This window comes from Rattus norvegicus, chromosome 12 (assembly GCF_036323735.1).
Source record: "Rattus norvegicus strain BN/NHsdMcwi chromosome 12, GRCr8, whole genome shotgun sequence".
In the NCBI taxonomy this organism is placed as follows: Eukaryota; Metazoa; Chordata; class Mammalia; order Rodentia; family Muridae; genus Rattus; species Rattus norvegicus.
The window spans coordinates 11,066,399-11,091,671 of NC_086030.1; the positions used below are offsets into that span (position 1 = coordinate 11,066,399).

At 48.5% G+C, this 25,273-nt stretch overlaps 2 long non-coding RNA genes across 8 annotated transcripts in view; one reads left to right on the forward strand and one right to left on the reverse strand.

Annotated features, from left to right (window-relative positions):
- LOC102554603 (uncharacterized) overlaps positions 1 to 25,273 on the forward strand; it is a 49,403-nt gene that overhangs the window by 7,020 nt on the left and 17,110 nt on the right. For 4 of the 7 annotated variants that reach the window (XR_005491789.2, XR_005491790.2, XR_005491784.2 and 1 more), the window contains exon 2: positions 1,161 to 7,378. This is a non-coding gene — a long non-coding RNA (uncharacterized LOC102554603). Of the gene's footprint in view, positions 1 to 1,160; positions 7,379 to 18,818; positions 18,955 to 25,273 lie in introns of all 7 variants that reach the window. The other 3 variants (XR_010056454.1, XR_005491786.2, XR_010056453.1) reach the window with 3 other exon arrangements.
- On the reverse strand, positions 14,067 to 22,410 carry LOC134481149 (uncharacterized). Its single transcript, XR_010056455.1, has 2 exons — positions 22,228 to 22,410; positions 14,067 to 19,686 (listed from the first exon to the last, which is right to left on the reverse strand). It is a non-coding gene; the product is annotated as an uncharacterized LOC134481149 (long non-coding RNA).

The window sequence follows — 25,273 nt, forward strand, 5'->3', positions numbered from 1 at the left end:
AAGTTGCGGAATTCCAACCGTATCTGTAGCCTTTGCTCTTGCAGTCCCGCTACAAACCATGAAAATTGTAGCCTTTTTCAGTTGTTTCTACTTCACACTGGCTGCCTCTGGCTCAGGAGGCAGATGGCCCCTGGGGCCTGGACTATATCTTTGTATCAATAACTGGTTTGAGATGGTTAGACTCAGTGCATGGAAAGAGGCACCCTGCTTGGTGGAATTTGGTGCCCTATTGTGATGAGTGCATTTGCCTCCTCTCTGCTATTTGAGTTTGGGCGATGATTGTTTCTTTTCCCACTTTCCTTGCACACGGCACAATTGATACTGACTCAAGTTCAGTCACACCCCAGCATGGCCTTTTGCTTGTGGCAGTTTTGGGGAGTGCAGTGTGTGGTGCTGATGGCATATTTATCTTGGAGGGGTGGCTAGAAAGCCAAGTGTCATCTTTAAACATGAAACACATTACTCGGGGTTGGGGATTTAGCTCAGTGGTAGAGCGCTTGCCTAGAAAGCGCAAGGCCCTGGGTTCGGTCCCCAGCTCCGAAAAAAAGAAAAAAAGAAAAGAAACAAGTTACTCTTCTCCTGGGAGTCTAACCTTGGCTCTCTAAGATTCGGGAGGCAATGGTAAAGCCTTAGACTAACGGAGCACTTGGGAAGCTGGGACAGGAGGATTTTGAAGTCAAGGCTAGCCTGGGCTAAATGTACAAGAGAGAAAAAGAAAGCTGGATCCAGCTCATGAGTTGGGGCAAGGTGGGAGGATCCTGAAGCAGAGGCTAGCTTAGGCTACACAGCAAGATCTCAGCCACCTGCCAACCCTACAGTTCAGTGCCAGTGCCCCTCCCCCTTGCCTTCTTGGTCACTTCAGTAGTGGGGGGGGCGGTGTGTGCGGCTTGGTTAGCTTTCTACTACTCGTATTCAGGGTTAAGCAGGACCCTTTTTGCATCAAGTTTAAAACACAACCATTTGCTAACAGATAGTTCTGTGCTTGTAAGACATGTGGCGACTTGACATAGCCTGGGAGGCCCCTTGGATCAACCCCAGCCTGCGTTCCCTACCCAGCAGCTGTCCCAGGTGGCCTGCCTCCATTCACTTCCAGTAGGGTTAAAGGTAAGTGGTGGCCTCTGTACCGACAGGCCCCTGAGGCCCGATGTCTTGTGTCCTAGGCTACAACTCTGAAATCTGGCAGCTCTGTGCCAATGACTGTCTGTGTGGCTGAACTCAGGCCTCACACGAGAGATGTCTGCTCTCACATTGTTCAAGGTAAGATACAGTTCATGTGCTTCAGACTACTAGACCTTTCCTCTGTGTGGGTCTCTCACCCTTGGACAGGCCTAGGTTCACCGATAAAACACTTACCTAGAATGTGTAGAGACTTGATCTCCACCACTGGGGGAAATATAAAAAAATTTAAAAATGGCTGAAGTCAGGTGTCCTTTTCCACTTGGCCTTCCTTTGCTTTTCCTGTCTTCGGTCTCTTATCTTCTGGGGAGAAGCTTGCCCTGATAGTATATACTGATTGACACACTCCTGCCACGCTCACACAGCATCCCCACCCCTCCACCCCCACTTCTCACTTCCTCTGCACAGCTGGGAGGCCTCTCACCGCTTTGCTCCCTCACTCCACCTGCGAGTGGGGGGAATCAATATTTTCGAGGGATGAATGACTATGTCTCTTTTTTTTGGCAGATGAGCCTACTTAAGAAAACAACTCAAGTCAAAAGAAATCTTGACTTCCGAAGCTTAGCTGGAAACACCTCCAGTCCATGTGTGAGGCAGCCTTTTCTTGTCTGCTTCAGTCTCAATACTGACACCCCCGCCCCAATTCAGTTTGAGGGAGAGAGTACTTATTTCTTTCTGGGTTCTAAACTAAATACTTGAAGCACTCATTGGGAGCTCCAGAGGCATGTCCGGCCTGGAGCTGTGGTATCTCCCCACAGCACATCTCCCACCCTATGTCAGCACAAGGGCACCCTTGCCAGTCCTGACTGACTCTGAAGGAATCCATGTAGAGTGCCGTGACACTGGGTCGTTTGCAGTCATCTGTCCAGAACCCTAGTACCTTGCAGCCCCTCTCTCCTTAATGGCTTGGCTCCGCCCAATCCCCGCCCCGTTTCCTACCACCAATCAGCTTAAGTCCTTCACCCTTCCGTTGTTACTGTGTATCTACAAGTCGAACTGACTGCCACTAGCTTAATTGGTGTCTGTTGTGTACACCACTGGTCCCTTAGATTCCAAGAGTTTGGGTGAGCATTATAGTTACTTTGGAATAACTTTCAGGGGGAGCCTGTGAAAGGTAATTATAGGCAGCCTGGAAATTCCCAGAAAGCCTTGGCTTTGAAATAGTCGGGATTTGCTTCTTTTTTTTTCGGAGCTGGGGACCGAACCCAGGGCCTTGCGGTTGCTAGGCAAGCACTCTACCACTGAGCCAAATCCCCCGGGATTTGCTTCTTATCTACGTACATGCCGTGCACTTTACGTTAGAAGCTCTCGGTTTGGGGATGTGGACCACGGTCATCGTAATGATAACAGAAGCAGCGTGTGAGCCGCTTGTCATGTGCCAAACACAAGGGTTACAGGGACATACTTTCAGGACAGTTGTGGTAGGCAGGGGTTGGATGCAGCTCTGTTTATGGCTTCCTCATCTGTGAGCTCAGCCGAGATCTGACCTGGTGTCCTGGTTTGCTTTCCGTGACTCTGATAAACACCAGTGGGGGAGGCAACCTGGGAAGGAGAGGGCTGGTTTTGACTTAGAGCAACAGTTCTCCGTCTGTATGTCACAACCCCTTTGGGGTTGAAAGGACCCTTTCACGGGGGTGGGGGGGGTGGTCATGTAAGACAATGGGAAAACGCACACACTGACGTTACAATTCATAGCAGCAGCAAAATTACGGTTATCGCAAAGCAATAAAATAATTTTCTGGTTGGGAGGGGGGTGTCACCACAACACGAGCAACTGCATTAAAGCATCATGCAGCATTAGGAAGATTAAGAACCACTGGCTTAGAGGTTATTTATAGTCCATTACGTCAGGAATCTGGAGGCAGGTCCAGACGCAGGGACCATGGATGAATGCTGCTTCTGGCTCACTCAGCTTTGAGAACCAGGTCCACCCGCCTAACACTAGGCTGGACCCTCCTACATTCAACAGGAAAAAAAAAAATCCCACAGGGCAATCCGACTGAGGTAATTCCTCAGTTGAGGTTCCCTCAATTAGTTGTGTCAATATGTGTGTCAAATTGATACCCCAGGAAGGTAGAAGCTGGAGATGGATCGGGCTGTGCTGGACAGGAGCAATAGACATCTCCTGTATCTGACCGCTTCTTAGTTTACGAAGGAATCCTGGAGACTGATCACTGATAGGAACAGTGCTCCAAGGCCAAACTTATCCCTATCACCCACCAATCCATTGTCCAGGGAAGCCTGTGGAATGCTTGTGGCTTCCTGCCTACCCTTTCTCCTTATGCCTCCTCAAATCTTCCTCCCTCACATTCCCGGCCCAGCTCTCATGATTACTCTTCTTCCGGATTTTTCAGAACATTCTAGAAAATCTATGAAGAGACGAGAAAAACATGACCCCCCAGCAGAACATGACCGGTTCTTCTCAAACGGATGACCCCTCACCCATGGCAGCAGCAGGTACAGGCCATAGCTGCGGCTGACCTTGTACCTCCCCTCTTACACACTCCCAGTGTTTCTTGTCAGCAAATCTGTCCAATCGCCAAAAGGCCGAGGAGGGTGGGGGATGGGCCCACGAAAGCTGTGGGTACCACAAAACCAAGGCTAAAGGACAAGAAGATGGCATCGTGGGTTTTTCATCTCCAAGGACATCTCAGGGGTCCTCTTCAAAGAACTCGCCATTCCCAAACAGGCCAAAGGCTGTTTGAGATGACCAGAGGTTAGCAATATTATGCGGTAGAATATTAATGATATGCCCCTTAGTGTGCTGATGTATTATGCGGACAGTTGAGTGGCATCGAGAACGTCCACACTGCTTGCTGACCACCTGGTCTCCAGAGCCTTCTCGTCTCTCCAGTGAAGCTTCTTACCCACCAAACACTGGCTTCTCTCCTTGCTTCCCCTCCCTAAGCCTCCAGTAACCGTGTTCTCCTCTAGGCCCCTCATATAGGGAGATCTGAAGAGCAACCACAGGTAGTGATAGCATCCAGTTACTTAGCGCGGTGTCTAGACTTTCCCATGCTGTGCCGGAATCTTCTTCCTCGTCGACTTTGTGTTAGTTTTCTTTCTGTTGTTGTGCTAAAACAAACAAACAAAAAACCCAACCAACCAACCAAATAAACAAACCCACAAACAAAAGCAACTTATGGAAGAAAGAGGTTTTGGTTGTTGTTTGAGGTTTTTTTTTTTTGTTTGTTTGTTTATTTTGTTTGCTGTTGGTTTTTGTTTGTTTTGCTTTGTTCTCGGTTTCTTGCTTCTGGCTTCTGGTCCCAGAGGGACAAGAGCCCATCACGGTTAGGAGGCATGGCTGCAAGTGTCATCAAGGGTGGCAGGAGCAGGAGGCTAAGAGATCTTGGACCACAAGCAGAGAGCGGGAGGTAGAAGGAGGGTGAGCCTATACATTTTGAAACCCCGCCCTCAGTGATATGCCTTCTCCAGCAAGGCTGCATGCTTTCCCAGACAGCACCATAGCCGAGGACCCGGTATTACAACGGCCGAGCCTAGTCTCACTCAAACAAGGCGGGACATTTAGCTTGTTGTATTTCCAAAGCACACCTTGTTTCCTCATCCATCCGTGGATGGGCCCTCGGGATAACGTAATCAGTGCTGCAAAGGTTATGAGCATACACACCTCGGGTCAAGACCCTTTATGTCTTTTGAGGCTTGGCCCTGCTGTAGTTTGAATATGAGATGTGCCTCGCTTCCCAAAGGTCCACGTTCAGCCCAGTCAAAGCAAGGAAGTCTCTCTCCACACCTTTCAGCAGTAAATCCGAGTGAGGTTGGTGTATGTCAACCACACCCTATCCCCAGGCACCTCGGTGCTGTGCAGGTTGGCTCTGGAGGGGCAGAGTTGAGGGCGGATGTTCCCTTGAACTCTCAAGTTTGTGGCTCGGTTCACACTAGAGCAGCTCTGTAATTCTTCCAGTCCGGCTGCCAATAGCAATCAGACCCTTCTCAATGAAGGTGCATCAGAGCCTCTTGAGGCTGCCTTGAAGGGTCCCTAAGAAACAAGGTCACACCCGTGCCTTCCAGCAACGGTTGAATTCTTGTTCTCTGTGTGTTGTAGTTATTTTTCTTTTCTTTTTCTTTCTTTTTTTTTTTTAAGATTTATTTATTGTATATGAGTACACTGTAGCTGTCTTCAGACACACCAGAAGAGGGTATGGAATCTCATTACAGATGGTTGTGAGCCACCATGTGGTTGTTGGGAATTGAACTCAGGACCTCAGGAAGAGCAGTCGGTGCTCTTAACCACTGAGCCATCTCTCCAGCCCCTGTAGTTATTTTTCTGTTGCTATGGTAAAAATACCATAAGCAAGGTGCCTTATAGAAGAAAAAAATGTTTGGGCTTAAGATTCAAGATGGGTAAGAGTTCAGTAGAAGGGGGCAGAGCCCCAGTGGCAGGAGCAGGAAGCTGTGAGCTTCCTTCTCGAAGCACAAGCACAAAGCCGACATAGTGAACTGGAAACGGCATGAAGTCTTTAAACTCTCAAAGCCCTTTCAGAGTGACGTACTTACCCGGGCCAGGCTCTACCTCCTAAACCTCCCCAAAGAGCACCATGACAAATCCATGAGCTTGTGGGGGACATTCTTGTTCAAACCACCACGCCATGAGTCAGCTGGCACATTCGTGAGTCTTTCAAGCCAGAAGAGCTGGGCCCTTGGCAGTGCCAGGAAAACAGAAAAGGGCCTCTTAGACTGCACCAGCTACTTCAGTCTATACAGGCCAGGCTGGGCCCTGGAGAGCTCTGAAGTGAAGCCCTGAGAAGGCAGGCTTGCTTTGTGTGTGTGTGTGTGTGTGTGTGTGTGTGTGTGTGTGTGTCTGTCTGTCTGTCTGTCTGTCTGTCTGTCTGTCTTCCAATAACAGCTAGTAGACTGTGGAATGAAATCACCATTGAGAACTTCTTGGTCTGGGCTGGAGAAAGGGTCTCTTCAAAGGAAGAGACAGGTATGGGGACCTCCTGCAGTCCCACCTGGGAAAGGCATCTGTCTCAGTCACGTGGTTTTTCCTCTCTGCCTGTCTCTTGTGATTGTCGCCACAGCCCAGCAGGAGAAAGCTAAACATGGCAGGGCTCCATTTGCAGGGGAGTTGGACAGTTCTAAGTAGCACTGGTACCTAGGTGGGGGGGAGAGGTCCTCTAGAGGCTAATCTGCATATATTTTCATTCATTTGCATGCACGTAGTGTTGCCTATGAAGCTTCTTCCAGATGCTGAAAATAAATTCAACTATTAATATTTTACAAATTAAAGGAGGGAGGAACCACAAAAAGACCCTTTCATTTGCAGTTTAAATTTAAAACTAATCATAGAGGGGTTGGGGATTTATCTCAGTGGTAGAGCGCTTGCCCTTGGTTTGGTCCCCAGCTCCGGAAAAAAAAAAAACAACAAAAAAAAAAAAACAAACTAATCATAGAGCCCTTTTCCTTTTCCTCTGTCTATCCTTCCCTCCCTCTCTCCGGGTTTGACCCCAAGATTTTTAATACACAGGAGACAAACACCTTAATACAGGTTGGGGTTGGGGGATGAATTGCTGGCTGATGTTGGGGACGGGGAGCGCGACAGTTCTCACAGTGTAGCCCAGGCTGGCCAGGAACTTGCTATGTAGACTAGGTTGGCCTCGAGTTCACCAAGTTCTACCTCCTGTTTCCAGGAGTGCTGGGATTGAAAATATATGCTGCCAAGTTCTATTAGTGTACACGTTCTATAAACGTAAAAAGAACCTATTTTGAGACCTTTTCAGGGAGAGACAAGAGAAAAGCGTGGTAAAATCTCCTGTTGCACGGTAGTCTGTCTTTTTGCCCCCAAAGAACTAACTAGTACAGTTTGGCAAGGTTGGGCTTTGCCTTCTGATGCTTTTTCTAAAGGGAAAACGGACTCTCACCCTGGAAAACACCAGTCTTGTTTGTTTTCTGTTCCTTTAGAAGTCAGCCCTGGAGCGGCTGGCAGCGGTGAGCACAGCTCTCGGGCGTTGTGTAACCGCCAGGCAATCACGTTGCACCCACCGCTTCCACAGACTGGTAACTGCAATAATAAATCGGAGCTTATTCAAATACGAGAAACCATCCCAGCGGGCTCCAAGTCACGTGTCCAGGTCACATGGCCTGCCAGACAGAGAAGGCGGCTGGCAATCATTAACTAATGCTTTCTCCCAGGGAGAAAAATGCTGGCTTTAAGGAGGCCGGGACGTCAGAATTGCAATAGAAGGTATCCGGGGTGGGCGGGTGACTTTATTCTCGCTAAGTGCTTTCTAGAGGAGATGGCAGAGCCAGCAAACAGGGCCCCTCGTCCCCCTGCTTTCTCTAGAATTTGCAGACTTGCGCGGCCCAGCCTGCTTTTCCAGACCGGCGGTAGCTAGGGCCGCAGCATCTGCAGCCTAGGAGCCAATGCGCCGCCCCAACGCCGCTGGGACCTCAGAGATGTTCTGGGCTAAAACTTAGGGGAGAGCCAGGTTTCTGTGCCTTAGGAAATTAGTGCCAAGGGTTCCCGGAGACGTGAGAGGGAGGAGGCACGTCAGCCTGTGCGAGCCCTGGCGGAGTGTTCATTACACCTAAGTCTTGTGGTTGATGAGACCGGGCACTCCCTGCCTGGCGGTTTCCCTGCTCAACCTTTGAGTTTAGACGTTTCTTTCTCCTTCTCTAGGTTGGGTACTGACTGTTCCTTGGTGCTTTCAAAAATCTGCGAAGTAGAGTTGAGTTTGATGTTCGCGTAGAAGTGAAAAGTAGAGGGACGGAAAGTGACCAAGCTTTGTCGGAGGGAGAGAGGATAAAGCGCAGAGAAAGGGCCTTAGCAGAATAAACAAACAAACAAAAACAGAAAGGAAGGAAGCCAGCCCTTTCAAAACCTCAAAAATCCTACTTTTCACATTGTGCAAAAAGTCCTTTTACCAGTCACTGCGTATAATAAAGACTAAGTCTTCAATGGATGGATCTCTGTGAGTCCAAGGCCGGCACTGGCTACACAACAAATTCCAGAACAGCCAGAGCTACATAGCGAGAGCCTGTCTCAAAAATAGATAGATAGATAGATAGATAGATAGATAGATAGATAGATAGACAGACCGGAGGTATCCGGTTGCCTCTCTAGCCCACCAGTTTTAAATCGGCATAAGTTTACTCAATGGTTCTGTGATCCCATGAGAATACTTTTGCAAGGTTCTAATTCCCTTTCCTCTGGGTTTGTATTCAGCAAGGAGGCTTAATTATAAAAATTGATTACTCCTGAGCTCTGTTTGCTGTTCCACACATGCAGTAAAGGGCCGTGTTTCTTAAATTCTCCAAGACTCTTGAGATACGTTTTACAAGAACAGGCTTTAACTCAATCTGTTGTTTTAGACTGGTTTTAATAAAGCCATCTCAGTATGCTTTCAATTGCTTGGATAAAACACTATAACCAAAACCCACTTGTGGAGAAGAGGGTTTGCTTCAGCGTACAGCCCTCTGGTCACACCGTCACTGAGGGAGGGCAGGGCAGGAACCCGAAGGCAGGAGCTGATGCAGAGGCCATGGAGGGGAGCTGCTGACTGGCTTGCTCCCTATGGCTTGCTCAGCCTGCTTTCTTCTGTCGCCCAGACCCACCTGCCTAGGAGTGGCGCTGCCCACAGTGGGCTGTGTCCTCCCATTTCAATTACTAATATAAAAAAAAATCCCTCCAAAGGGCTGGCCTATAGGCCAGTCGGATGGGGGGCATTTTCTCAACCGAGCTTTCCAGAGGCCCCAAGTCCTCAAGTTGACATAACAACTAATCCGTGTACCACCCCCATTTCCTCTGAGGTGCCGTAGGATTCCAAGATAATATTCAAAGATTGTGGCTCTAACTGCTGGGTGGGCAGAACTGAAGTCGTGATTTTCTTTTCTTTTCTTTGAGATAAGAGTCTCTTGTGATCCTGGTTAGTCTCTATGTAACCCCCAGTGCTCCTTTGTTCCCCAAGCTCTGAGGTCGAGGGCACGCATCCTCCTCGTACCCGGCCAGTGTCTCATCTTAGCTGCCATTACCAGATTGGGGAGATGGAACAGTATGAAGGACGGTTCTAGTGAAGAGAGAATATCCTATGGAAATGTGATTCAATATTTTGTATTCCTTCGTGAATTGAAGCATACCAAAAACCAAAACAAAACCCTAGAAAGCCAAAGAAAGCCTGGTGTGAATGAAGTGGAGGCCACAGGACCAGGAGTCATCCAGGTCAAACAGCTGCTGTCAAACAGCTTTAATCCAGCACTCCTGAGGCACAGTCATGTGATCACCTCTGATCTCAAGGCCAGTCTGGTGGGTGTAGCCAATTCCAGGTCGCCTGGGCCATTCAGTGAGACCCTGTCTTCAAAACCAAACAACCATAACAAAGAAAAACAAACAAACAAAAAAACAAAACAAAACAAACCCCAAAACCAAAAAAACCCACAAACAGCAAAAAAGGAGGATCAGGAATTCAGTGTCAGCCTTCAGTCAGTTTTAGGCTAGCCTGGGCTACCTGAAACCGGGCATCAGCAAAGGAAGACATTCCATCTGTTAATCCCTAATAACAAGCCATCTGTGACAAAGGTAGAAGTGGAAGTATGTCCTTCTAGGGAGCGCTGTGTATCCAGGCAGAAATGACTGAGCTCCATCCACCGGCAGTGAGTGGGTGCCACCCACGCCGGCCTCACAGCCCCCAGTGCATAACTGTCTTGTATACAACTGTTTGCTGTTTCGTTTGGCCTCTGACCTGGACTCCTTGACGAGCCCACAGTAAGAACAGCTGGCGTCCTCTTGTTGTGGTCTTTAGAGGAGGGCTGAATGCTGTGACTGAGTGCTTGGGTCCCGCAGTGTGGACAAGTGTGCACACTTAGTCTGCACCTGACTTCCACGTCTTCTGCTCAAGTCAGTCATTGGATCACTGCTCACAGCCCAAAGCACCTCAGCACCTCACTGACAGACGGTTCTTTCTGTTGCTATTGGTTTGGTTTTGGCTTTTCTGTGTGTAGTCCTGCCTGCATTGAAACTCACTCCGTAAGACCAGGCTGGCCTTGAACTCACAGAGCTCTGCTTGCCCCTGCCTTCTGAGTGCTGGGATTAAAGGCGTATGAGCCACCACGGCTCAGCAGAGGGTTCTATCTATAGTTGCTTCGCCCAACCTGCTTGGGCAGAAGAGAGCCACTCACCCTGTGGCCAATCAGGAAGCGGAAGAAAAGAGGCAGTGATCTTAATTAAGAATCCTACTGACAGGGCTGAGAAATGGCTCAGTGGCGTAGAGCCCTGGCTGCTCTTGCAGAGACCCAGAGTTGACGCCCAGCGCATGCGTGGTGGCGGGTCCCAAACACCCATAATTCCAGGTCCAGAGGAGCTGATGCCTTCTTCTGACTTCTATGGGTACCGGGTACATGGTGCACATACATATATATTCAGACGAAGCATTCGTACACATTAATAAATGGACTAAAAAGAAATCTCACCAATGAAAAATTGGTAGCGGAGGATGGTCACGTGAACGTGCTCCTGGGCCTGTGCACGTGCCTCTGGGTGGCCATTCGGTGCACGGGTCTGAAGTTTGGGTTTGAATAGCTTCATGGCAAATCTGCCCTAGGTACTGGGCCTGTAGCCTAAAGTTATTTCAAGGGTGGTTGTAGCTGGATGAGAGAGGCCTTGCCTAGTTCGTGCAAAGCACTGTATTCATCCCTGAGGCACCTCCTCCCAAAATCCGGGGTTCAAACTTAAATGTTCGTGCAGAAAGCTCGCCTGGACATCAAACAGTAAAAAAGTCTCTTCCGGGATTGCAAGACTCAGTCCTGGGAACATTCCTCCCTCCAGACTGACACTAGGAAGATAAAGAACAAGGCCGCTGACAGGGCCTCATCCAGAATTCTGCCCAGCACTCACTTAGCTCCAATGTGGCTTTCCCATTCACACCCTTCTCAGGATAACCCTGGAAGTCCTGGAGTTTTGCTTGCTCTGTGAGGAGACCTCTGGTTTTCAGAGTGTCTCCTGCTGGCAACACCGAGGAAGACTTTTAAAGCTGGAATTAAAACAAAACAAAACAAAAAGCAAACCATACATCTATCTGATCCGTGACGCTGATGCCTGGCTAAGGGAAGGGTGGGTGTGGGGGGCGGGGCGGGGCGGGATGGGGCGGGGTAGGGGAATGTAGGGAGGAATCGCGGGAGGTCAGACCTTCAGTTTCTCACTGGCATAATTCTTGCTTTAGTTTTACTTTGTGTGGCTGTTTGCAAGTTAGGGAATGGGGTCCCAGGCTCTGCGCCCGGATTGAAAGCCCTGCTCCTTTCCGAAACGCAAAGGTCTCGCTAGGTTTTAACTGTTTACTCCTTAGACTTTATCAACACCACCACACTCCGTTCTCCCAGGCCTCTTCAAAGACGGCCTCTTAAATATGCCACTGGTCTTCACCCTGATGTCTCGCCCAGGGGAAAGGCTCATTTTGTTAAATTACTCACTCAGCTTGTTGGGACAGCCTTTTAGACTTTAGAAAGACCAACACACAGCCGTTTGTGGGGAGCGTGTGAGCTCAGACACTCTGTAAATGCACTAATTAGCCGAGTGGAAAGAGCCTGAGAGCAGGCAGCAACATCTCCCTTTCCCCAGAAGGAAGCTTACGGGACTCTGCCTCAGCGCCCATTCTCCAGCTCAGGGAAAGGGGCGAACAATCGCGAGCACTGATTCCCCATATCGGGGCGTTTTAACCCCAACATCACTGATGTTCGGGGTCTGACTTTGTGGGAAAATGGAGCTGTCTGAGTCCTGTAGGCTATTTTAGCAGTCTTCCTGGATACAATCTAATCATCTGCCTTCCTCCCCAAAGCTGTGATAAGCAAAAATGTCTGTGCGGCTGCGGTGGAGTGCTTACCTAGCACGTGAATGTTAAAGGTTGAATCCCTGCCTGCCTTCTGATCAGCTGTGTGACCTTGGATAAGTTCCTTTGCCGATGTGTTCCTCGGTTACCTTTCTTGTAATGTGGGATAAGAGCATGGATATTGTTCTTCTGTGATAGAAAGTGTTGAAAACGAGGCTCCAGGAAATAGGCTACGTATTAAATGAGGGCTGTACGACTCATTTTCAAAACTTTTGGGCAGATCGTATTTTCTAAAATAGAAAACAATAGTTCTGACCAGACTTTCCAAATCGTGTCATCCTTGGGATTTATTACCTGAAAGTAGCTTCGACTTTACTTCTTTAGGCTTTTTATTTTTGTAGTTATTGTTGTTTTCCACAGTGTCCCCGGTTGCATGTTGGCGTCAGATTTCCTAGCAGAGGATATATCTTTGTGTTGTTTTTTGAGACCGTTTCTTTGTGTAGGCTTGGATGTTCTGGAACTTGCTCTATAGATCAGGCTGACCTCGAACTCACAGACACCTGCCTACCCTGCTTCCGGAGTGCTGGGATTAAGGGCATGCGCCATCCCATCTGCCCCCTCCCTTTTCTGCCTATCAGTATATGGGTGTTTTGCCTGAATGTAAGTCTGTGTACTATATGCATGCAGTATCTGTGGAGGCCAGAAGAGGGCGACAGATGGTCCTGAAACCGAATTACAGTTGTGAGCGGCCATGTGGGTGCTGGGAATAGAACCTAAGTCCTCAGCAAGAGCAGCTAAGCGGGGTTGGGGATTTGGCTCAGTGGTAGAGCGCTTGCCTAAGAAGCGCAAGGTCCTGGGTTCGGTACCCAGCCCCGATAGGAAAAAGAAAGAAGAGCAGCCAAGGTTCTTAAGTGCAGAAGCACCTTCCAGCTCTTCTCTTTCTTTTTTTTTAAAGATTTATTTATTTATTATATATAAGTACACTGTAGCTATTCAGACACACCAGAAGAGGGCATCAGATCTCATTACAGATGGTTGTGAGCCACCGTGTGGTTGCTGGGATTTGAACTCAGGACCTTGGGAAGAGCAGTCGGTGCTCTTTTTTTTTTTTTTTTGGTTCTTTTTTTCGGAGCTGGGGACCGAACCCAGGGCCTTGTGCTTCCTAGGTAAGCGCTCTACCACTGAGCTAAATCCCCAGCCCCGCAGTCGGTGCTCTTAACCACTGAGCCATCTCTCCAGCCCCCTTTGTCTTTTTTGAGACAGGGTCTCACACCCGCAGCCCAGGCTGGTCTCTAATTCATTATGTAGGCAAGTCTGGCCTTGAACTTAAGGAATTCCCCTACCTGAGCATCATTGAAATGAATGCTTGTGGATGACACAAGTAAATTATCGTGTGTGTGTGTGTGTGTGTGTGTGTGTGTGTGTGTGTGTGTTGCTGAGTCTGGAACTGGAGGACTTGTGGATATTAGGTAAATCTTCTACCACTCAGCCAATCCCCCCCACCCCTGCCTTTCTCATCAGTTTTTCTGGAAGAAAAAATGGCTTCTCCTTAAGAAACTTCAGTTATTCACAAAGCTGTGCTGAGAGTGCTCTGCCTCCCACCAGCAACCACACTGTACTGCATGGGCGGGGTGGGTGGGTGGGGTGGGGTGGGGTGTGAGGGGTTGGCCATTGGCTTCTGGGTCTGCCAATCCTGATCCCTGAGATGCTTCACCAACAATTTAAGCCCATCATGCCCATGAAAGGGCTTACTTCTACAAAGGGGAAATACTTTTATCTCACTACGTCGCCCATGCTGGCCTCCTTGCCACAGATCCCCAGGGTTGGAGATTATAGGCGTGTTCCAATTTTGTTTTATTTTTTTTTTTCAAGTTTTTCTGTCACCTGTTTTTTTTTTTTTTTTTTTTTTGGTTCTTTTTTTTCGGAGCTGGGGACCGAACCCAGGGCCTTGCGCTTCCTAGGTAAGCGCTCTACCACTGAGCTAAATCCCCAGCCCCATGGGTGCCGTTTTCTACAGGGGGATTTTTTTCTTAAAAGTGTTTTATAACACTTACTTATGGGGGTTGGGGATTTAGCCCAGTGGTAGAGCGCTTGCCTAGCAAGCGCAAGGCCCTGGGTTCAGTCCCCAGCTCCAAAAAAACAAAACAAAACAAAAAAACTCCACTTACTTATGTATAGGTGTGTGCGTGGGTGGAGGGGACACACATATCATGCCTGGCACAGGTGGTCAGAGGGCAACTTTGTGAAGTCCTTTCTAGGGATTAAATTCAGGTCTCTCCTTTCTGAGTCATCTCTCCAGCCCTTGGATTTTTTTTTTCTTTTTTTAAGATTTATTCCTTTTATTTATGTGTTTGGGTGTTCTACCTGCATGTGTAGGTATCTGGTGGGCCTTGGAAGCCAGAAGATGGCATCAGATCCCCTGTAATCGGAGTTATTGACAGCTGTATGCTGCCATGTGGACGCTGGGAACTGAACCCAGGTTGTCCGCAAGAGCGGCCAGTGCTCCTAACCACTGAGCCATCTCTCCAGCCCCAAGACGACTCACTCGGGTATGCTGGCTGCGTTTATAAAAGTCTCTGGCACAGTCAAGACCACCAGTCTACTGTGGAGGTATATGTCTAGCCCTTTCAAAATTTTGAGATGGGGTCAATCTGTAGCCCAGGCTGGCCCAGAACTCACCATCCTACTACCTTTTTCTCAAGAACGCCACATACCTGCCTTAATTTTTCACTTGAAAATAGTATTTGTAATAGGTTTTTCTCTGCTGACAAAATAAGTCAATTCAAGCGGAATTGAGAGTAAGAAGTCAGGTTTATTTGGGTGCAGAAACTTGGTGGGTTCACCAATCCCAAGGGACCAGGGAAATTGCCAGTCAGATGGGAGTTGGGGGGCGTGGCAAATTACTGTTATTTGAACTCCATCAACTTCCCACTAACCCTTCCCTCTCTCTCTTTTTAAAATTCATTTTTTAAAGATTTTTTTTATTACTAAGTACATTTACTTTACAGCTTGTGTTTTGGTCATATCTGCATGTCTGTATGAGAGTGTCGGATGCATTGGAACTGGAGTTACAGAGAGCTGTTGCGTGGGTGCTGGGAATTGAACCCTGGTCCCCTAGAAGAGCAACCAGTGCTCTTAACTGCTGAGCCATCTCTCCAGAGCTGCTCTTCCATCCCATCTCTCTCCTTTGTGGTACTGGACATGGAACCGTGGCTCTCCTCACACCAGTTGTCTAGGCAGCCTCTGCTCTTGGAGAGTGAGAGCACCCGAGTCCTGACGTCTCTCCCAACTCTTCATTCCAGGACTGATCTGGGAACCCTACAAGCATTTAACTACTTGTTTTGATCTCTTCCGTGTAGTGGCAGTTCCTTGTTCATGATTTTGTCACTGTTCATTGTTCCGTGGGTTGTCCCTTCATCTGGACTTCTCCCCCAACCCCCACCCCACCCCAGGAAGTTGAAGACCACGCCCCTGCTGTACAGCCCAACCCCCTCACGCCGCAAGAGTCTCCTCCACACAGCTTTCACCTCACTAACGCCCCTCTGGGCTTGCTCTTCCTGATCAAGGTGTTCAGATACAAATATCTTCAGCTCTGGCTCCTAGGAAGAGGACATTTTCCCAAAAATTTCCTGGAACCAGACTGCTTGCAGTCGCTTACACTGATCAGCTCGTGGGCACTTCAAACAGCTGAACAAATCCACTCCCTTCTGAACCCGCTCATCTTGCCCTCGGACCCAGGAAACAGCGCCACCCAAAACATCATGAGCCGAGTCAGAAAGCCGCAAGGAAAGCACTCAGAGCGAGGTGCCAACTTCCGGCCACCAGCGTCCCAGCAGGAAAGATGAGCTCAGTTGTCCAACCTCACAGGCTTGCTTTTGGGCTAACAGACGGTGCTAGCTGACAGGAGCAACAGGTTATTATCGCCATCACCACCCTCCTCTCCTGATAGTCTCTTATTTTTCAATACTTCCCAAACACATTCTCCACCTGATTTAATTACCCTGCTCCTCTGATTATTTCTGCTGGGAAGATTTCCTCTTTAATCTTTAAGTTTTGTGTATGCTATGATATTTAACTGGCCGTGTGTAAAGATTAGAAGTGTAGTCCATTCTTGCTGTTTAACCATCCTTCAGTTGAAGAGCAGCCATATACGCAAGATTACAGTTGAGTGCCTGGGCATGGTGGCGCATGCTCTCAATCCTCCTGCCGAGTCCTTTTGGAGGTAAAGGCAGGTCGATCTCTCTGAGTTCCAGTCCTGCGGTGACTACAGAGTGAGATTGTCTCACACCCAAACCCACACCAAACCAAACAAGTTTATAGCACAATCCGTACAGTAAGTAACACTCCGTGATGGTTATTCCACACAATGGCAACTGTCGCATGCACTTGTTACATTTTAGGGATGGATGGATGGATTTTTCAAGACAGGGTTTCTCTGTTTAGCCCTGGGTGTCCAGGAACTCACTCTGTAGACTAGGCCCGCCTTAAACTCAGAGATCCACCAGCCTCTGCATCCAGAGTGCTGGATTAAATACACGCACTACCACTGCCTGGCTAACATGTTTTCTAAAAAAGTATTTATTTTATTTTTTTTTTTAATTTTGTGAATATGTGTACAGGTATGTGCATGTGAGTGCAGTATCAATGGAGGCCATAAGAGGGCGCTGGACCCTTCAGCTTGGGACTTAGCAGGTTGTTGTGAGCCATCTGATGTGGGTGATGAGAACTGTTCTCATCTTCTGCAAAGGCAGTGAGGTGCTTTTAGTCATTGAGCCGTCGTTTCAGTCCTATTATAATCATCATCATCATCATCATCACCACCACCACCACCACCATCACCACCACCATCATCATCATCATCATCATCATCACCACCATTTTGGTTTTAGGAATGGGCCCCAAGTCTTTTCTCATGTTAGGTATATGTTCTAAGTTAAGCTTACAACTATTAATTTACAGGCTGTCTCTCGTCATTAAAAATAATATTAATGGCCTGGGGAGATGGCTCAGCGGTTAAGAGTACTTGCTGCTCTTGTAGAATTCTGTTTCCCAAAACCCGCCTTGGGTGGCTCACAGCCACCTGTAACTGCATTTACAGGGGGTCCAGCGCCCTCACTGGCATCCAGGAGCATCTGCATGCATGCGGCACACATACGTGCCCTTGGGCCCACACACACATATAAAATAAGTAACTCTAAAAGATAAACTGTAAACAGCGCATCCAGCTTCTCCCGCACAGCCTCACACAGCCTGCTGGCCATTACTGCTGTATTGCATCAGAAGGTCACATGGGATGATTGCCAGGGTCATCAGACTGACCCCCATGCCTCTTACAATGTGTCCGCATGTCACCTGATGCTTGATTGGAACTATTGAAAGTTCATGTTTAAAAGGCAGTTAGGTTCGGGGAGAGGGCCACCGTTCTTGCACACAGCTGTTTTGGCAGTGTATCTTTGAACGGCCAACCTGAGGATGGCTATGGTTCGTTCGTTCGGTGGTAAATTTCTGATCACCAGATCTAAGCTGGTTGGCTGTTATCATGCTAGATGAGGGGGTGGGAGGACAGCAGACAAGCTCTGAAGCAGCAAGGTCCCCCAAAACTGTCTCTATCTGGGAGACACATGGGGTACAAACCTCCGTGTTTCCCTCAGCAATGCTCCTGCTTCCTTCTCTGTTCCCCCAGATACTGGAACCCGGGGACGCCATCTTGGTTAGCCTAGAGAATCTGAGATAGATGGAATCTATTCCTAGAAAGAGACCCGAGGTCCTACAGAAAATGAGGTGGGAGGAGGGTCAGAGAGAGGTCTCACTGGCGCTGGCAGGTCTCGGGACAGGTTGCAATGCAACCCCCCAGCCAGCACATTGCAGTGGTCCCTCTGCCGTCCTGTTACCACAGTTCAGGAGAGCATGCGGCAGCAGCTGAGGGTGGCCTCAGGCTTCTGATGAGACCGGCAGCGTGGGTGTTTGGGAAATGCTTCCGTCTGCCTGGCGTAAGTTCAGTTCTCCTTAAGGCCACGCTGTCAGCACAGCTCTTGTGGACTCTGACGGGGCAAACTGTTCTAAAGGTTTCGCGGTGTTGACAGAGCCGGAGCCAAGTGTGTGAGCAGGTTTGAATCCTTTCTATCTGTTTGCCAGTTGGTTGAGTCTGGGCATATCTTCTCCTGCCTACTCCGTCAGGTGCTCTGTTTACTACTCTGAAGGTGGCTGAACCTGGGAGAACGGAGCCTAAAAGTGAGGCGGACTAAAGTCTCATGCAATAGCCAACTTTATTCAGAGCATCGAACGGTTTATCCTCTGAGGTTTAAGGAGAACCACATGAGTAAACGTACAATCTAAAGGACACGCTGCACACGGCAAAACGTGTATTTTCTTTCCTTCTTTCTTTCTTTCTTTCTTTCTTTCTTTCTTTCTTTCTTTCTTTCTTTTTCTCTCTCTCTCTCTCTCTTTCTTTCTTTCTTTCTTTCTTTTTTTTCCTTTTCTTTTTTTCGGAGCTGGGGACCAAACCCAGGGCCTTGCGCTTGCTAGGCAAGCGCTCTACCGCTGAGCTAAATCCCCAACCCCCCCTCCCCCCCAAAACGTGTATTTTCATAGAAGCATATAAACAAATAACGATAGCTAGTCTTAATGAATAATCTGAAGTAAACCCACTCTCATCTAGTACACCTAGGGGCGACACTGAGAACCGCTCCAAGAACAGATCGAGGTTTTGAAGAAACCGAGGTCACAACTCTTGTCTTGTTTTCCAGGCATTCTCTCACAAGCACTCAGAATTCCCCTCACGCAGTTCAGTTCCTGGTCCATGCTTCCTCAGTTCACGTCTTCTTTTCAGATCTGTGAACTCATGATCCTACCCCTCCCCCCCTTTAGTACCGGGATCACACGTATGCGCCTCAATGCTCGCTGGAACGCACTGTGTAGCGCAAGATGACCTCAGATGAATAGAGATCTGCGGCCTCTGCTCCTGGGCGCTGGGATTGAAGGTGCGCGCCGCCACATCTGGCTAGTAGGTTTACTTTATTTTGTAATAATCAAGGGTATGTGCGTTGTAGAAAACATTTTAATATTAATGGGAGGTTTCTACTCTATCTTTGATCATTCAGCTCGCTGATTAAAAACCACACAATCTTTATATTTATAGTAAGCCTATAATGCACTAGAGCTGGCAGATGTCTACCCTCCGTGATATTAGAATCTACGTCCCCATCAACAACTCCAAGTTATAACTTGTCACGTTTCATCTGGTCAGCTCTTAACTCCAATTGGCCAGCCCTCATGGCCCTGGTTTTATGACTCACCCACCCTGTGGCATCTTTTCCTCTCTCCACCTTCTCTCTCTCTCTCCTCATGGCTTCTCCTCTGATCTCAAGCCCAGGAACCCAAACCTTGCCTGTCTCTCCTCTGCCCAGCTAATGGCTGTCGGCATCTTTATTCACCAATCAGGGATAACTTGGGGGGAGGGGTGAGGTTACACAGCATCACTTGTGTAAGGGCAGATTTTCTCCTTCCTGGGAGCAACCAGGCCTCGAGGGCCAGTATTGAGCATTACAGCGCATAGCGACAGACGGAGCCTCAACTGTGTGAATGTGTGTCCGTGAGGGCTGGTGTCCATGGAGCACGGGACCCTCAGGAGCTGGAGTTACAGGCAGTCGTAGACTTCTAGACATGGGCGCTGGGATCCTCTGCAAGAGCAGCAAATGCTTTTAACTGCTGAGCCATCTCTCCAGCCCACTACACACTACAAACAAACAAACAAACAAACACAGAAATGAACAAATGAATAAAACCTTCCTTGCCCCAGTTTCTTCAGTAGAAAGACAAAAAGTTACCCTTGGCATAGAGCACTGGTCCTCAACCTCCCTAATACTGCAACTCTTTAACAGAGTTCCCCACATGGTGGTGGCCCTAAAACCATAAAATTATTATTATTATATTTTTTTGGTTCTTTTTTTTCGGAGCTGGGGACCGAACCCAGGGCCTTGCGCTTCCTAGGTAAGCGCTCTACCACTGAGCTAAATCCCCAGCCCCCATAAAATTATTTTGTTGCTACTTCTTAACTGTAATTTTGCTACTGTTATAAATTGTAACGTGAATATTAGATATGCAGGATATCTGATATGTGATCCCAAGTACAGACTAACACACACACACACACACACACACACACACACACACACACACCAATTTTATAGATTAAATTGTCCCAGGGGTCAGCATGATGGCTCATTAGGTCAAGGCATTTGCCTACTGAACTGAGTTCAGTTTCTGGAATCCACATGGTAGAGAGAAGTGACTCATGCAAGTTACCCCCCAAACCCCCAACACGTGCTGCAGCAGAAGTGCCCTCTCCCACAAAAATAAATAAAAAAAAGTAAAGAGTTATAAGCAGACATTGATCCTTTATCTCTCTGCACGCCACCCCCATGGCTACCGAATTTACATACACAAAACGGAAAAAGAGAACATTGCAGCTGAACTTTTATCTGACTTGAGTGAACTTGAAGCTAGTTTCTAAAGTTGAGGGAGAATATTCCTGCCTCGTATGGTATCACAGGCTTCAGTCCCAGCAGTGGAGATGTTGAGGGCTACATAGTGAGACTCTGGAGATGGGGGGAAAGGGAGAGAGGGAGAGAGAGAGAGAGAGAGAGAGAGAGAGAGAGAGAGAGAAGAGAGAGACAGAGAGAGACAGAGAGACAGAGACAGACAGAAAGAGGGAAGGGAGAAACAGGAGAGGAGAGGGTGGGGGGAGAGAGAGAGAGGGAAAGAGAGGACAGACAGAGACAGAGAGAGACAGACAGAAAGAGGGAAGGGGAAAACAGGAGAGAAGAGGGGAGAGAGAGAAAGAGGGGGGGAGAGGGAGAGAGAGAGAGACAGATGGACAGAGACAGAGACACAGAGAGAGTGACAGAGGCAGAGAGAGACAGAAAGAGGAAAGGGGGAAACAGGAGAGAAGGGAGAGAGAGAGAAAAAGAAAGAGAAGAGAGAGAGGCAGACAGACAAAAAGAGGGAAGGGGGAACAGGAGAGGAGAGGAAGGGAGAAAGGGGGGAAATAGAGAGAGATTAAAAGACAGAAACAGAGAAAAAGGTATTGAGAAAGAGAGACAGGGGAGGGGGAGGGAAGAAGGGTAGAAGAGAGGCTGATTTCTGTAATCCTAAGACACAAAAGGATACCAAGTTCAAAGCCAACCTGGGTTAACACATTGTCTCAAAATAATACATATGGTACAGGATATCATGCCTATGGGGTATATGTTAGAGTTTGAGGTAGAAATTAATTATGAAGAACCCTGAATGCATTAAAAGTCTACAGTATGTATTTTAGAAAATCAGTGGACTGGAAGAAGGGGCCCTCGCTGAGATCGGGGCTGTGACCTCTGTGTCTTTTCTATTACCGAGCTACAGGGCACACATCTGCTTAGCCTGTGCATCTTGCACCAAAGGCTGACGCCTCAAAGAAGCTCCAGCTAGCAGGCGTGATGTTTGTGCTGCAAACGCACCGACTTGCTGTGGGCTGCAGTGTGGAAGTCTTTCCTTCCAACGCTCTTTCCCTGAAATCAAAGACTTAGATACTGGATTCTCAAATGTGTCGTAGGGGCTGGGGATTTAGCTCAGTGGTAGAGCGCTTGCCTAGGAAGCGCAAGGCCCTGGGTTCGGTCCCCAGCTCCGAAAAAAAGAACCAAAAAAAAAAAAAAAGAACCAAAAAAAAAATGTGTCGTGAAGTCTCTCCAAACAGAAAATCATGTATTCCTGCTTTAAAAAGAAAAGAATAGCCCGGATAGCTCATCTGTGGGGCGGGTCTGACAGCAAGCTTTCACAGAGAAGCGATATCCAAACAGGGAGGTCAGGACGGAACCTGCCAGTTCCGAGCTTGGTGTGCACACAAGGCGGGAATTCCTGCAGAGAACAGAAGGCCTGGTTAACCTGCACCCAACCACACGGAACACGGGGCCAAGGCTTGCATGGCTCAGCGCTCTGTGGTGCACTTGGAACTACACGGCTGAGGGATTAGAAGTTGTTTGCTTGCTCAGTACAAAGCAAGAGGCTTATAGGAACTTCAATGACAACCGAAAGTTGACTCCTGTAACCGACTGGCTATGCTTGACAAACCCCATACATTGATAACCTTTTATAGCTGAAAGGTCCCAGAGTCCTACTAAGCAGTAGCCTGTAACACTCCTGTCTAAGCCTGCTGCTGTTGGGCAACATGGGACCTAAATAAAGGAAAACTTTTCCGGCTAAGGTTTTTTTGTTTTTTTTTTTTTTCCTGGGCATTAATTACCTCTTGAAGCGTCCCCAAGGCTTGCAGCTGGTGTTTCCCACGGTTCCTAGGGTTGCAACTATAGAAGCATAACGTGGCAGTTACAATACATGGCCCAGGAAACTGTCACATACCGACATGCTTCCTGCCACATGACCTTTTTTAGCCGATGGTGCCATTGCCCACCCGCAGCCACCCTCTCTGAAAGAATACCCTGATAGACTCAGGGCAAGAGAGGGGTGTGTGCCGATGCCAAGTCCCCACCCCCATGCCCCCACTCCAGGCCTCCCTCTGCCATGCTGTCCTTAACAGAGTAGTTGGGCCAGGTCTTAACTGGTGGAACCTTGTTCTTGCTTATTTTTACAAAAGGGGCTATTTTTAAGTGTGAGACACTTCCTATCTTTGAGTTAACTCAAACACATTTCCTACTAACAAAGCAGGCAAATGTGGCTGCTAGGATTCAGAGGCTTTCCCGGATCACAGCCTGCAAGGTCTGTGGATGACACAAAGAGGGTGGCCTTGCAGGAAGGCTGGGGTTTATGACAAGAGGATTTCCTGAGCTCTGCTAACATCTGTTCCTTGGGAGGCCTGGCTTCTAGAGTGGATTTGGGTTGAGCATTGCCCTTGGGGTGGAAGGCACATAAGACGGAGACATTTAGAGCCGCCTGCTTTGCCAGCTTCTAGTTCCTGTGGTAATGCAGTTTCTTGTCAGAGGTTTGGGAAGGGCTGACAAGGAATATTGCTGGCTTTCCCTAGTGCCATCTTGCCCCATCTCAGGACTTTTCTCCCTCCCCCTCCCGCTGCCCTCCCCCTCCTTTCCCTCTCCCCTTCCCTTCCTTTCTCTCTCCCCCCTTCCTCCTCTTCCTCTTCCTCCTCCTCTTCCTCCTCCTCCTCCTTCCCAAGACAGGTTCTCACTATGTAGCTCTGCTTATTCTGGAATTCACTATGTAGACCAAACTCCAGAGAGATGCCTTTGTCCCCCAAGTACTGGGATTAAAAGTGTATATGCCACAACCTGCTGTCTGGTACTTTTCCTTAACCCACTGATGCCCTAAAGCGGTCTGTATGCCAGGAGCTCTTGGTCAGCTCATGTGCCAGACAAGAAGTGGGATCCCAGAAAGAAACTTTGCCCGAAGTCATACATCTTCTAGGTGTCACACCTGGGATGACGCTCCTGCCGTTGCTCGTGATGACAAACCGAGATGGATACAGTCTGTAGGTGGCATGCAGTTGGGAAGTACCCCATGCATATCAGAGCATAAAGCAGATGTCACCCAGGCCGGAAGCACGGTGTCAGCTGGGTTAGCTGCACTGAGTCACAGGTGGCCCTTTAATGTGGCCTGACAGTACCGTTGTGCCTGGAGCTCTGTGGCTTCCACAGGAGGTTCGTTGCAGGTCCCCATGGATATCAGAATCTACAGGGGTCTGTATCTTTTCTGTCTGCATGTTGTTTGCACAGAATCTATACTTACTTCCCGTATGCTCCAATCATCTCTACCCGATTTATTTTTTCCTCTTAGAATAAAATCACACTGTGCAGCCTAGGCTGGCCTTGAACTCACAATCGCTTTGCCTCAGCCTTGCATGTTTGTGGCAACAAGTGCGCACTACCACATTTACTCTCCAGATGACTTTTCAGTCTTAATGTACACGTCGTCTGTATAAGAAGCTGGCAGACAACCTTCCCAGGCACTTATGTATGTTCACTACGGAGGTAATGTTTACCCTGCACACTTTTAATTAGTGGCTGGCGAATGTGCAGATGTGGAAGGAGCGGCCAGGGAGAGCCAGCTATGGCTGCGTAGCGAAAGCTCGGCTCCTTCACAGTTATATCTGTGGGGGACTGGTACAACCAGCGGTGTGGGAGCTGCCAAGCCAAAAGCCAAACGAGATGGTGAGATACCGCTATGCTCTTGCTAATCCAGCCCACCTAGTGGTGTGTGCCTGTATGCTGGAGGGCGGCCGCCGGGACCTCTGCGGGGATCGTGAGGAGGCTGAGACAGGGGAGAGATGTATTTAGGGAGACAGTTGAAGACTTTGGGTCCTGGGGGAAGCCGATAGGTGGTTGTCTCTACCAGTGTCTCAAATCCGTTCGCTTTTAGAGACTTGGAAGGATAAGCAAGTCTGAATTTGAGAGAGTAACGTGGGTCTTGCCACGCTCCACACCTTTGCTTTAGGAGATGTGAGGAACGTTTTAACAGTAGACAGTGCCATGAGCATGTCTTCAGGTGGTCCATGTTTCTGACTCGTCTCCAGGCTCGCCTGGGCTGCAGCTTGCTTTGGGTTCCTACCCCTCCCTGTTCCTACCTCTCCTTTTGTGACTGGTCCAGGACAATTCTAGGGAATGATGATTCAGAGGGAGTAGAAATCACCATCCCTGCCCCAAGTAGGGATTCCTTCCACTTACTGGAAGGAATAAATATAGAAACTGATGGTGTAAGGTCAGAAAGTAGCTGGTGAGATGGCTCAGTGAGCAGAGGCACTTACTGCCAAGCCAGATAACCCTTGGGGGTCGTTGGCCCCTGGTCCACGAGGCTAGAGGGAGCGGAAGCCTTAGGCAGGGTTTGAGCATCCCTGAGTATAATGGAAGGACTTCTGGAGACAGTTGCAGTGAGACAGCCCTGCTTTACTGTTTCATGGGTAGGGTATTTGAGGGCTCCTGGGAGTCCAGGTTGAAAGTGCTGATTGGTCCTAATGCAGCACCTAATTATCATAGGGGCAGGAAGCAAGAGCGGGTCTAGTATGCTTGGCCAGAGCGCTCTGCACAGGACCATTCCCCAAACAGTCAGGCAACTGTGCTCAGAGATGCTCTCCAAACAAGTTCAGGCAGAGAAACGGAGCCCTCCATTTTGCATAGAGCTCAGAGAGCTATCAGGACCCGATGGGCTTCAACCTTAATAGGATTCTCCACAAATAAAATTTAAAAAAAAAAATAATCAAAGAGTAATTTGCTGGTGTGTGACATATGCTTGCCGTCCCAGAACGTGGGTGCTGAGACAGGAAGATGATAAATTCGAGGAGTAATTCTTTGTTAAGTCACGGAAGGTCATAGAGACTGGGAAAGGGC